Raw genomic sequence first — 12833 nt, 5'->3', positions numbered from 1 at the left:
GTAAGAAGAAGATAAGCCGGTTGCACGTAAACACTGTGGCGGAATGCCAGGGGACTTGATTTCAGAAATTGGAGAAGATGGAGGATGGACTACATCTTTACACCGTGGCAAAGGATTGGTGTGTGTGTGTGTGTGTGGGGGGGGCTCTTTTAAATTATTGGGATGAAAGTTTAATGTTTCCTTACACTTGGAATTTTTTTTTTAACTCCTGATTGTAAGAATAGACCATCAGAATTGAATAAGACATTCAAAAATAAGTTTATTTAAGGAGCGTTTATTAAAACTAGGGATATTTAGAGAAATGCAAATCCAAGGCCAGATATTCAGTCTCTTGGAATGCCTCAGAAATTCAAGGTCAATAAGAAACAATGGGAGAACTTAACTTAAAAAAAACTTGTACTTCAAGGCAAGAAGCATAGATTGGGATGAGATGCTGTGCAAACACCAATTTCTACCTTTTTTTTCTATAAAATTCAAAAGGCATGAAACAATCTCAGATTCGAAGTCTAAAGAAGTCATCATGTGAATCCTAAGCAAAATTCTACAGTGCCACTGCATACAGACTGCAAAGATGCTGTATGACCATCTTAGGAGAGTAGGTAGTGTGACTTTCATGAAACATTTATATAATATCAGGTTCCCTTTACTGAGACATCAGCTGATGTCTTCACTGCACTGCACTGAAGCTATTGAATACAGTTTGTGCTCCATTAATTTCTTCCCAGGCCACAGTGACAGCCAAAACTGCAAGTGACATAATACACATTGATTGCTTCTGATTTTCTACTAGCTAGAGGAGATCAACAAACAGATGTTCACTGGTCTTCCTCCCAGCCAACACATGCCAGTCCCAGGGATGCAGGTGAGATAGCAAAGATCGAGTTATATGGGGAGGCATGCTGGGGGAAGGCCCTCCCATGGTTCCTGTGCAGAAGGGCAGGTGTTCAACACAGCACCCAAAAGATCAAAGCCATCACTGGCTTGAACTACTACTGTGATTTACAACTTCTACAGAGGCCGATCTGCATGCTTAAATTGGGCCAAACTCGTCCATATGTACAGTGCCTTGAAAAAGTATTCCTACCCCTTGAAACCAAAAACGTAAATGTATTTTATTGGGATTTATGTGATAGACCAACACAAAGTGGCACATAATTGTGAAGTGGAAGGAAAATGATAAATGGTTTTCAGCATTTTTTACAAATAAATATATGAAAAGTGTGGTGTACATTTGTATTCAGCCCCCTTTCACTGCGCTTACAGCTGGAAGTATTTTGGGTATGTCTCTACCAGCTTTGCACATCTAGAAAGTGAATTTTTTGCGCATTCTTCTATGCAAAATAGCTCAAGGTCTGTCAGATTGGACGGAGAGCGTCTGTGAACAGCAGTTTTCAAGTCTTGCCACAGATTCTCAATTGGATTTAGGTCTGGACTTTAACTGGGCAATTCTAACACATGAATATGCTTTGATCTAAACCATTCCACTGTAGCTCTGGCTGTATGTTTGGGGTCATTGTCCTGCTAGACGGTGAACCTCCGCCCTAGTCTTAATTCTTTTGCAGACTCTAACAAGTTTTCTTCTAAGATTGCCCTATCTTTGGCTCCATCCATCTTCCCATCAACTCTAATCAGCTTCCCTGTCCCTGCTGAAGAAAAGCATCCCCACAACATGATGCTGCCACCACCATGTTTCACAGTGGGGATGGTGTGTTCAGGGTGATGTTCAGTGTTAGTTTTATGCCACACATAGCGTTTTGCTTTTAGGCCAAAATGTTCAATTTTGATCTAATCTGACCAGAGCACCTTCTTACATATGTTTGCTGTGTTCTCCACATGGCTCCTTGCAAACTGCAAACGGAACTTCTTATGGCTTTCTTTAAACAATGAAGGATAAGGAAAAATGGACCTTAACGGCATGTATAGAAAAATATAACAAATTTTAATAGTTAACATGTATTGACTACATATACAGTGCACATTGGATAAAACACATTTAAATCTTAAATACTGATATAGGAACCCACTGATCAACCCAAGGAAAAAGAAGCCACTTGTATACTTCCTGTGTGGCTAGACACATATCAAGTATAGCCACACAGGAAGTATACAAGTGGCTTCTTTTTCCTTGGGTTGCTCAATGGGTTCCTATATCAGTATTTAAGATTAAAATGTGTTTTATCCAATGTGCACTGTATATGTACTCAATACATGTGAACTATTAAAATTTGTTATATTTTGCTATATGTGCCGTTAAAGTCCATTTTTCCTTATCCTTCAATATCTATATATTAGGTAGTGGCACTTTGGTATTCAGGGTGTTTTGATTGCCACCCTAGGGCACAGCAATCAATTTTCTTCTTTCTTTAAACAATGGCTTTCTTCTTGCCAATCTTCCATAACCTTTTCATGACTAAGCCTATTTTTGACATTTGGTGTTTACAAGTTAAAATCCGTATTTTTTGCTAGAAAATTACTTAGAGCCCCAAACATTATATATATTTTTTAGCAGAGAATCTAGAGAATAAAATGTCGATTGTTGCAATATGTTATGTCACACGGTATTTGTGCAGCGGTGTTTTAAACGCAACTTTTTGGGAAAAGGGACACTTTCATGAATTTAAAAAAAATGAAAAAATGAAACAGTAAAGTTAGCCCAAATTTTTTGTATAATGTGAAAGATGATGTTACGCCGAGTAAATAGATACCAAACATGTCACGCTTTATAATTGCACGCACTCGTGGAATGGCGACAAACTACGGTACCTAAAAATCTCCATAGGAGGCGCTTTAAAACATTTTTTATGGTTACCAGGTTAGAGTTACAGAGGAGGTCTAGTGGTATTTGAACACCGTTCACATATGCGGGCGCGACTTCCGTATTTGTTTTCTTTGCTGCGCAAGCTCGCAGGGATGGGGGCGCTTTAAAAATATTTTTCTTAATATTTATCTTATTTATTTTTATATTAATAAATTGTGTTTTAAAAAAAAAAAATTTTGATCACTTTTATTGCTGTCACAAGGAAGGTAAACATCCCTTGTGACAGTAATAGGTGGTGACAGGTACTCTTTATGGAGGGATCGGGGGTCTAAAAGTATTCAGATCGATATTTTCGGCGATTCTGAATACTGTATATTTTTTTTAAACCGCGCCATTGGCAGCCGAGTAAACAGGAAGTGACGTCATGACGTCGCTTCCGTTTTTACAATCAGGAGACTGGAACGAAGCTGTTTCCGGCTTCATGCCAGTCTGTACCTAGCCGCTGGAGGTGGCGGATTGTCAATCGGGTCTCCCGGTGAGACGGGAGCCCCGTTCAGAGCGGCGGGAGGAAGCGGGGGGGGGACGTCCCCTCCTGCTCCTCCGTTATAACAGCCGAGAGGCTTTTAGCCGCATCGGTTGTTATCCCCGTAAAGCCGATCGCCGGCTCTAAAAAACTGGAGCTGCAGCATCATCCCGGTATAACCCCAGAAAGCTGAGGCCGCACATCTGCGTACGCTCGGCGGGAAGGGGATAAAGGCCAGATTTGTGGAGTGTACGACTAATGCCCTGTACACACGATGGGATTTTTCAATGGAAAATGTGTGATAGGATCTTGTTGTCGGACATTCTGACTGTGTGGGCTCCATCACACATTTTCCATAGGAATTTCCGACACACAAAGTTTGAGAGCAGGCTATAAAATTTTCCGACAACAAAATCCGATCGGTTAAATTCTGATCGCGTGTACACAAACCCGACGCACAAAGTGCATGCATGCTCAGATTAAATTAAGAGACGAAAGCTATTGGCTACTGCCCCATTTATAGTCCTGATGTACGTGTTTTCCGTCACTGTGTTCAGAACGATCGGATTTTCCGACAACTTTGTGTGACCGTGTGTATGCAAGACAAGTTTGAGCCAACATCCGTCGGAAAAAATCCATGGATGTTGTTGTTGGAATGTCCGATCAATGTCCGATCGTGTGTACAGGGCATAATAGTTGTCCTGTGGACAGATTCTCCCACCTGAGCTATGGATCTCTGCAGCCCCTCCAGAGTTACCATGGGCTTCTCTAAATAATGCTCTCCTTGCCCGGCCTGTCAGTTTAGGTGGACGGCCATGTCTTGGTAGGTTTGCAGTTGTCCCATACTCTTTCCATTTTCGGATGATGGGTTGAACAGTCCTCCATGAGATGTTCAAAGCTTGGGATATTTTTTTTACAACCTAATCCTGCTTTAAACTTGTCCACAACTTTATCCCTGACCTGTCTGATGTGTTCTTGGCCTTCATGATGCTGTTTGTTCACTAAGGTTTTCTAACAAACGTCTGAGGGTTTCACAGAACAGTGTATTTATACTGAGGTTAAATTACACACAGGTGGACTCTATTTACTAATTAGGTGACTTCTGAAGGCAATTGGTTCCACTAGATTTTAGTTAGGGGTATCAGAATAAAGGGGGCTGATTACAAATGCACACTTTTTCAGATATTTATTTGTAAAAAATTTGGAAAACCATTAATTATTTTCTTTCCGCTTCACAATTATGTGTCACTTTGTGTTGGTCTATCACATAAAATCCCAATAAAATACATTTACGTTTTTGGTTGTAACATGACAAAATGTGGAAAATTTCAAGGGGTATGAATACTTTTTCAAGGCACTGTAAGTATGCAATATATATCATTGCTGGAGTTCAACTTTATGCCAACTGAACACTTTGAAGTGGAAAGAAAATAATTAATGGTTTTCCAAATTTTTTACAAATAAATATCTGAAAAAGCGTGGCATGCATTTGTATTCAGCTAAATTTATCTAAACTAAAGGTTGTCAAAGTTTTACCATCTATTTTCTTTAGAAAGCTCCTGGGTAGAAAACTCTGTCTCCCGCCAGCATGCTTCAGAGAAGGACCTGGAAGGAATGGTCCCTCTGCAGAAATAGTTTAGTGATTTTTAGACTCCCCCTAATGAGTCAGGCCAAAGGCTCTACAATAAACAAAACTAGTGCTCAATGCTGATTGAAGGGTTCTAGCTCTGTCTCAGCAGTAGACTTCTCCAGAGAGTTCACTGCTTCCACACACACAGAAAGCAAGGGCCCTTCATTGCAGCATGTTGTCTAAAATTTGATTTGTTTCTGTGGTTCTCTACATTTCGAATCATCCAAAAGTAAGTTTAAACTTTATTCATGCGGGGTGAAAAACTGTTTAACCACTTCCCGACCGGCTCACGTACAGTACATATACGTCGGCAGGTTGGCAGCCCTGCGCAAAACGACATACAGGTAAGTGGGCTCCTGTAAGAGCCTCAGCAGGCAAGCGTGCGCCCGCTGCACGGCGGGGGACCCGATGCGTGTGCCCAGCTATCGCGGGCACAAGAGACAGAATGGGGGTCTGTGCGTGTAAACAAAGAAATTCCGGTTCTGTCGGGAGAGGAGAGACAGATCGCATGTTCCTATTAGTTAGGAACAGCGATATGTCTTCTCCTCTAGTCGCTCCCATCCCCCCACAGTTAGAACACACACTGAGGTAACACATTTAACCCCTTGATTGCCCCCTAGTGTTAACCCCTTCCCTGCCAGTGACATTTATACAGTAATCAGAGGCTATTTTTAGCTCTGATCATTGTATAAATGGTCCCAAAATGTGTCAAAAGTGTCCGATCTGTCCTCCGCAATGTCGCAGTCCTGATAAAAATCACTGATCGCCGCCATTACTAGTAAAAAAATAAATAAATAAACAAAAATGCTTTACATCTATCCCCTAGTTTTTAGACACTATAACTTTTGCGCAAACCAATCAATATACACTTATTGCAATTTTTTTTTACCAAAAATATGTAGAAGAATTTTTTGGGGATATTTATTAGAGCAAAAACCAAAACATTATTTTTTGTTTATAGCGCAAAAAATAAAAATGGCAAAGGTGATCAAATACCACCAAAAGAAAGCTCTATTTGTGAGAAAAAAAGGAGGTCAATTTTGTTTGGCTACCACGTTGCACGACCGCGCAATTGTCAGTTAAAGTGACGCAGTGTCGTATCGCAAAAAATGCTCTGGTCATTAAGGGGGTAAATCCTTCCGGGGCTTAGGCGGTTAATGTGTTTTCAGCATTACTGGACCCATACACAAAACGCTTGCCACAGACAGGACACATTTTGGGAAGATATGATGGTTATTCTTTGCTCTTCAAAAATACAATACTATATATCCTTCTCAATGTGGCTATTGTGGTTTTCCTTTTTTTCTACTTTTAGTGGCCTGGAAGATGAACAATTACAATTGGATTTCTTTACTGAAGCAACATTTATTGTATGTGTTTTCTCTGTAAATTGATAGGCACTCAGTTTCAAAGAAATACTCTTTCATTTTCAAAGGATTGTATTCTTAGGTTAGATCATCTTAGCATCTTAAAAACAAGACAGGACAGAGGCACGCTGATCTCCAAGAGTTTTAAAGCCAGGCTTCAGGAGGTACATAAATGGCCTATACCTACAGCATGGGCATTATTCAACTTTAATCAGAGTTGCACTATTGGTTTTTAACTATAGGTCCATGAGGGCATGAGCAGTTTTTTTGTAAAGTTGAACTAAAGCTTTAAAATAGATCTAAACCCTAGCTGACAGACATTCAGTTTTCTAAAATGCAATATCTCAAACAATCACCATGTATTTTTGTTCTCAGTACTAGTGTAGGGAAGTGTAGGAAAGGATTCTCTGTTGTAGTTAACTTTACCGACACAAAATGCCTCTGGTCAGATGTCTGCCGCTTGGGCGTAGAGTACACTATTGTACTGCCACAGAGTTGTTTAGGGTTGTACCAGTCAGTGTACCTGTAGGGCTGTGAGCTATATTCTGAGAACGGAGGCCTGGTAGTATAAAAATATGGTAGTTTAAATTTTGCGCAATATTTGTGCACCTGTCTTTGAATCTATTTTCAGGAAAAGATACACTAAAATGAATATCATTGCACACAAAAACAATATAATCCTTTTTTTTTGCACAAAATAAAAGATCAAGTATTATTGAGTATAGAGACACTTATGTGTTAGGCTTCAAAATAGCATGTGCCTGAGAAAAATACGTAGCCAGGTGCTTGATTAAGAATGGAGAGTGAGAGAAACACCAGCTGCAGCTGAACTGGTTAACAGCTATTTCAGCAAGAGGAGGGAGCTGCTGAGCAGGAAGAGTTCAATAACCCTGAGTCAGGCAGCACTGCACTCTGCGAACTGTAGTCCAAAGAAAAGAGACTCTACTGTAATCAAGAGCTTTTGAATTGCATTTCCAGAGTAATGATTGCCAAGAGGAGCGAAAAGAGCTGCATTTTATCAAGCTGAAAGAACATACCTTCCTCTTGCCATGAGAGAGCCTGAATAATGCACATCGCTGGTCCATGTGTACCACCACTGCTGCATAACAGTGGCCTGAGCAGGATCTGGAGTGCTAAGTCCAGATGTGCCACCAGCCAGAGTCACCTGGGTGCAGAGAAAAGAGTAGACTAATCAATGTGACTGGATGGTGAGCTGCAATATTGCTGGGACTGCTCAGCTGCTGCTGTGGGGATTTACTCTCTGCTGCTAGAGAGACTGAGCCATTTAGGAACTGACCATACAGCCATCTAGCAGCCGTATTACTGCTTGCAGGCTTGACTGGGACTATTCTCATGTTGACCAATGATACAACTGGGGCCCAACGCTAGCCGGCTGAAGAGTTAAGACTAAAGACTGTCCCTTTACTACTGCTACACAGAGACCATCACCTATTGCTTATGTGAAGAGGTACCTCTCAGGGGACATCCTACCATACCACCATATCCTACCCATTTTCCTAGAGTGCATTCTAGACTAGTTATAGTATTAATATACACATTTCAGTTAATGCTTATATGTACTGTTTATTGCTGACTTTGTGGATTTATGTGTTGATTACAGTCTAGTGATAGAGAATTTTATTCTAAGTTACCTTTGCATAGGGATTATACTGTCTAGCGGACTGTGTCTGAACATACCTTCGGTGTGTTCATTTATGCTCAAACCACTATTTATTTTAACCCGTACCAATATAGTGAACTCATTTACCTCTAGACGCTTTTCTGTCTATTTCTTGGTGCTAATTCACAGCCAAGTTAAAGGTATCTATACTCGTGTTTAGGGATGAGCCGAACACCCCCCGGTTCGATTCGCACCAGAACATGCGAACAGGCAAAAAATTTGTGTGAACATGTGAACACCATTAAAGTCTATGGGGCACAAACATGAAAAATCAAAAGTGCTCATTTTAAAGGCTTATATGCAAGTTATTGCCATAAAAAGTTTATGGGGACTCGGGTACTGCCCCAGGGAACATGTATCAATGCGAAAAAAGTTCTAAAAACACCCGTTTTTTAATGAGCAGTGATTTTAATAATGCTTAAAGTAAAACAATAAAAATAAAATATTCCTTTAAATATTGTGCCTGGAGGTACCCTTAGTCTGCCTGTAAAGTAGTGCATCTTTCTGATTATTAGTATTTTATTACAGTCCTGCAGCAAAATGACATTTTGAATGGAAAAAATGTAATTTAAAATTGCAATATATTGTCGGCTCCTGATAATATAGATGAAAAACCATTGAAAAAACAGCGTGGATGATCCGCCCAGTCCATACCAGGCCCTTCGGGTCTATTATTGATATTAAGGGGAACTCCACCCCAAAATTGAAAAAAAAAATGGCATGTGTGTCCCCCCCACATGACGTCAGTAGGGGACAGGGTCACCTGGTTACGTCACTTGGTGGCCCCGCCCTTGTTTATATAACAGCTGTAACAGCCAAGAGACAGCAGTTGGCGGAACACCTCCCATCGATGCGGAGCTTTTTTTTTCTTTTATTTTTCAGGTGCTTGCTTGGATAAGGGTCTGGTATGGATTTTGGGGGGACCCCCACGCCATTTTTTTATTTTGGCACGGTGTTCCCCTTAAAATCCATACCAGACCTGAAGGGTCTATACAATACACTATGTTATATACGGTTGTGCTCATAAGTTTACATACCCTGGCAGAATTTACAATTTTAGGCCATTTTTCAGAGAATATGAATGATAACACAAAAACTTTTCTTTTACTCATGATTAGTGTTTGGTTGAAGCCATATATAATCAATCAACTATGTTGACTCTTTTTAAATCATAATGGCAACAGAAACTACCCAAAATGACTCTGATCAAAAGTTTACATACCTCAGTTCTTAATACCGTGTGAAGCGCACTACCCCCGTATGAGCTGCTGGGTAGTTCGTTCTTTCCTGAAGTGTGTTCCCGTTACACCCCCCTTTCTCTCACAAACATAAACTTTAGAACTTTATTTTGCTTCTGGTAGTCATTGCTGGATTGCTTTGAAAGCCACTCTGAATAACTCCCAAAACATTTAGGCAATGTACACATCACTCCATCCAGAATATGTAAAGCCTTCTCCTGATAGAATTTGCATCTTGCACCTGGTTCCAAATATGTAATGCATCTTTCCTTCCTCCTGTTAGTCACTATTTACTGACTGCACAGCACTTCTAATTTAATCTTCAAGGACGATACTCTGAATAAAGTCCAAGAGATGTGAATTTCTGGATTCCTCCAGGGTGTTAGTTATTTAAGGCCCACTTCTATTCCTCTTCATGGACCCGCACTCTAACCTCTTTAAAGTCTCTTAGAAGCACTGTTCCCCTGGGTTACACTCACATGTGTTACTGAGCGACCATCCATGGTTCCACAGAAGATCCTCTCCCAGTCCTTGTATCTGTCAGTAGTAGCGACCTCCATGTAAGATCTCCTGCCGTCTCTTCTCCACATACATGTTCCTCTCCCTCCCCCGCAGGGGAGAGCACCAAAGCTGTAACAGTCTCTAAATCCTTCCTCTCTGGATCTCCAAACTCCCACAGAACACCCCGAAGCATGTGACCTTGCCTTTTATACATGTCCCGCCTCTGCCCAAACAAATTAATGATTGGTCCAGAGGGGTCCCCAGAACTACCTGCCACTCTATTCCAGTATTTCTCCCACTTTCCAGGTCAGGTCATGGAAAATGAAGGAAACTACACAGGCAGAGTGTAGATGGCCACACCTTCCCCTACTCTAATCAACCTCCCATGCCAATCAAACCCACCAGCTTACACCACAGGGTAAAACACTGGTAATTTAGCCTAACCTTAAACCTAACTATCTAATCTAGCACACACCTAAGTAGTTGGGCGCTACATATACCCCCTCCTAAAATTACAACTGTCCCCAGTTGTAGAAAAAAAGGATTCCACATCTGGAGAACAGTTTTACCTACCCAACATTTCCCTACTTGGTGGTGACGTGTGCAAAAAGAACCTAAAGAAATTAAACACGAGTGTATGTACAATAATAGTCACAATTACAATACCACACAATTCCTAACTATGAGGCCCTATTACTACAGGTAATACAAGAAGAATTAATGCATCGCTCCCTAAGTACCCACAGACAGCCGTCTTTTCTTGAGGATACCTGTAAAAGAAAAAAGATATGCATCCTAATCTACACTCTATCTTCTCATCCATCATTCTAATTGGCATGTGTAACACCACCAGGACTGCTGTTTCTTCAAAAGAAGTCTAAAGACTCCTGCAGAACAGAGCCTGCGTAGTCACGCCAGGTATATACTTTTCAGTCCATAAGCACAGACACTTTCTGAATGACTCCAACTGGGAGTTCATAACATTTTACTTGAACAAACTAACAAAGGGACAAACAGGGTCAGCAACAGAAAGATGTCCTTACTGATCAGGTAGGCACTGAGGCTGGTGCCCTGTATAGGTAGTCTTTGGGAAAAAACCCACCCTAGCCCAGCTACGCACTTGTAGTCATCGGGTAGAACTTTAAACATATTTTTGAGGCGGCTCTTACACCAGAGTCCTGCTCACAGATAGTAGCGGGGATTAGGCAGTCTTTTCCGAGAATCCCCTGTTCCTTTCACCGATATGGAAAAACTGCGTATGTTGTCCAGCCTTAAGGACCAAAACTCTGTCTTTGTAAATAGCCCTCCCCAGTTTCCATTCTCTGAAGATATCCTGGAATATGACCCACACTTCACTATCTGGGGTACGTTGAGGCTTAGGCACGTGCAAGTAGTCCCACACCAAATCTCCTTCCCATTGTTCTTGAGAAGCCTCTATAATGTCCATTAATGATTCCGGAACATAGGGGTAATCAAATCCCCACTCTTGTGCTACCCTTCTTTGGACATCCCTCTGAAATCTGAATAAGCGAGGCAATTCTTTGGCCTTCCCCGCCCGGGCAGAACATATGAATTTGGGGCCTTGATAGCCTTTTGCTGGTATGAGGATGATCCATAAGAGGGAGTCTTTGAAAATTTTGATGAAAGTCTGATGGGGGGTACGGAAGGTTTAATGAAGATAGGTGCATCCCTGGTAGCTCCTGTAGAAGCCTCCATTGATGTAGAGCTTTTCAGGAACAATTCATCCTCCTCACTAGAATTTCCTTCCTCTGGGGATGACCACTCAAACAGGCGCTCAACAGACCCATACCTGTCCAGCATTTCTGGTGATCCCCAATCCACAGCCTGGCCCTTATTTGTCCCGTCCGGCTCACCCGAGGGATCCCCCTCTATTGACTGTGGCTCCTTCCGAATGGGTTTAACAAGGGGCTTATTTACACTGACCGGCTCTTAAAGGGATGCTTCCGGGGATTTCCCAAACACACTTTCAGTCCCCGGGTCCCTGGCCAAGTCACAGGCTTCCACAACAGGTCCTATGTGAACCTCTGGTACCTCCGATTCCCTTGAACTAGACTGGAATTCCTCTGTTGCAGGTGCAGGCTACCCTCGGCCCTCTCCGGCCCCTCCGGTCATCTGTACTTGAGGCTGACAAAATCCGGTTTTAGGACTGGCAAAGTAGCACTGGACCTCTTGCTGTACAGGTCCCAGGCATGTTAACTGTGATCCGCAATGTCCACAGTGGGCCCAAGCATAGACTCCTACTGTAGGCTTCCGACATGAAGGGCACAGCATACAGAGCCTCTCCACACCCTCCAACACTCCAAGCGCCAGTCCTCCGGTGAGTTCCAAGCGAATGCCGGTGCCCACGAGGACTTGGTCCTGCTGATCAGTTGATCGCTGCATAGCGAGTGTGCTCTGAACATGCGCCGCCATCTTCCTCTGCCTTGTGTATGGCGCGTGGCGCGAGGAACTGTAACATAACATTTGTTTGCCGCACCACAGCAACACCTGGTGGCAGGCTCTGTAGAACTGCAGGTTACAGCAGCAAACTGACTTTTTCACAGTGGAAATGTTCCTTGTGATGCCCCAACTGTAAGAGAAATAGTCCCTGTATTGTCTCCGGTACCACACCACCCCCTGTGTCCATGTTTCCAAGGGCAACAGCGGCACCCACAACTTCTATCACATTCCCGACTGTGTAGCAGGATAAATTGTAGCAAACAGTGGCGATGCCGGCGCTGTACCCACACCAGACATCTCTGTATATGGCAAGGTGTCGCCTGCAATGGTCCCCTAGGACTATCCGGGATACAGTCACTGTATTGCTGGGACTGTCTGCGAGGTTGCTAGGGGTAACGGACTTCCAGAAAAGTAAAATCTCGGTGTGACCTCCATGAAGCGCACTACCCCCGTAGGAGCTGCTGGGTAGTTTGTTCTTTCTTGAAAGTGTGTTCCCGTTACCCCCCCCCCCCCCCCTCACAAACAGACACGACAGACAGTCCATGAACATTTAAACTTTAGAACTTTATTTTGCTTCTGGTAGTCATTGCTGGATTGCATTGAAAGCCACTCTGAATAACTCCCAAAACATTTAGGCAATGTAGACACATCACTCCCTTCTCCTGATAGAACTTC

This window comes from Aquarana catesbeiana, linkage group LG02 (genome assembly GCF_042186555.1).
Source record: "Aquarana catesbeiana isolate 2022-GZ linkage group LG02, ASM4218655v1, whole genome shotgun sequence".
In the NCBI taxonomy this organism is placed as follows: Eukaryota; Metazoa; Chordata; class Amphibia; order Anura; family Ranidae; genus Aquarana; species Aquarana catesbeiana.
The sequence above is the reverse complement of the archived record's forward strand: the minus strand, read 5'-3'. Positions refer to the sequence as shown.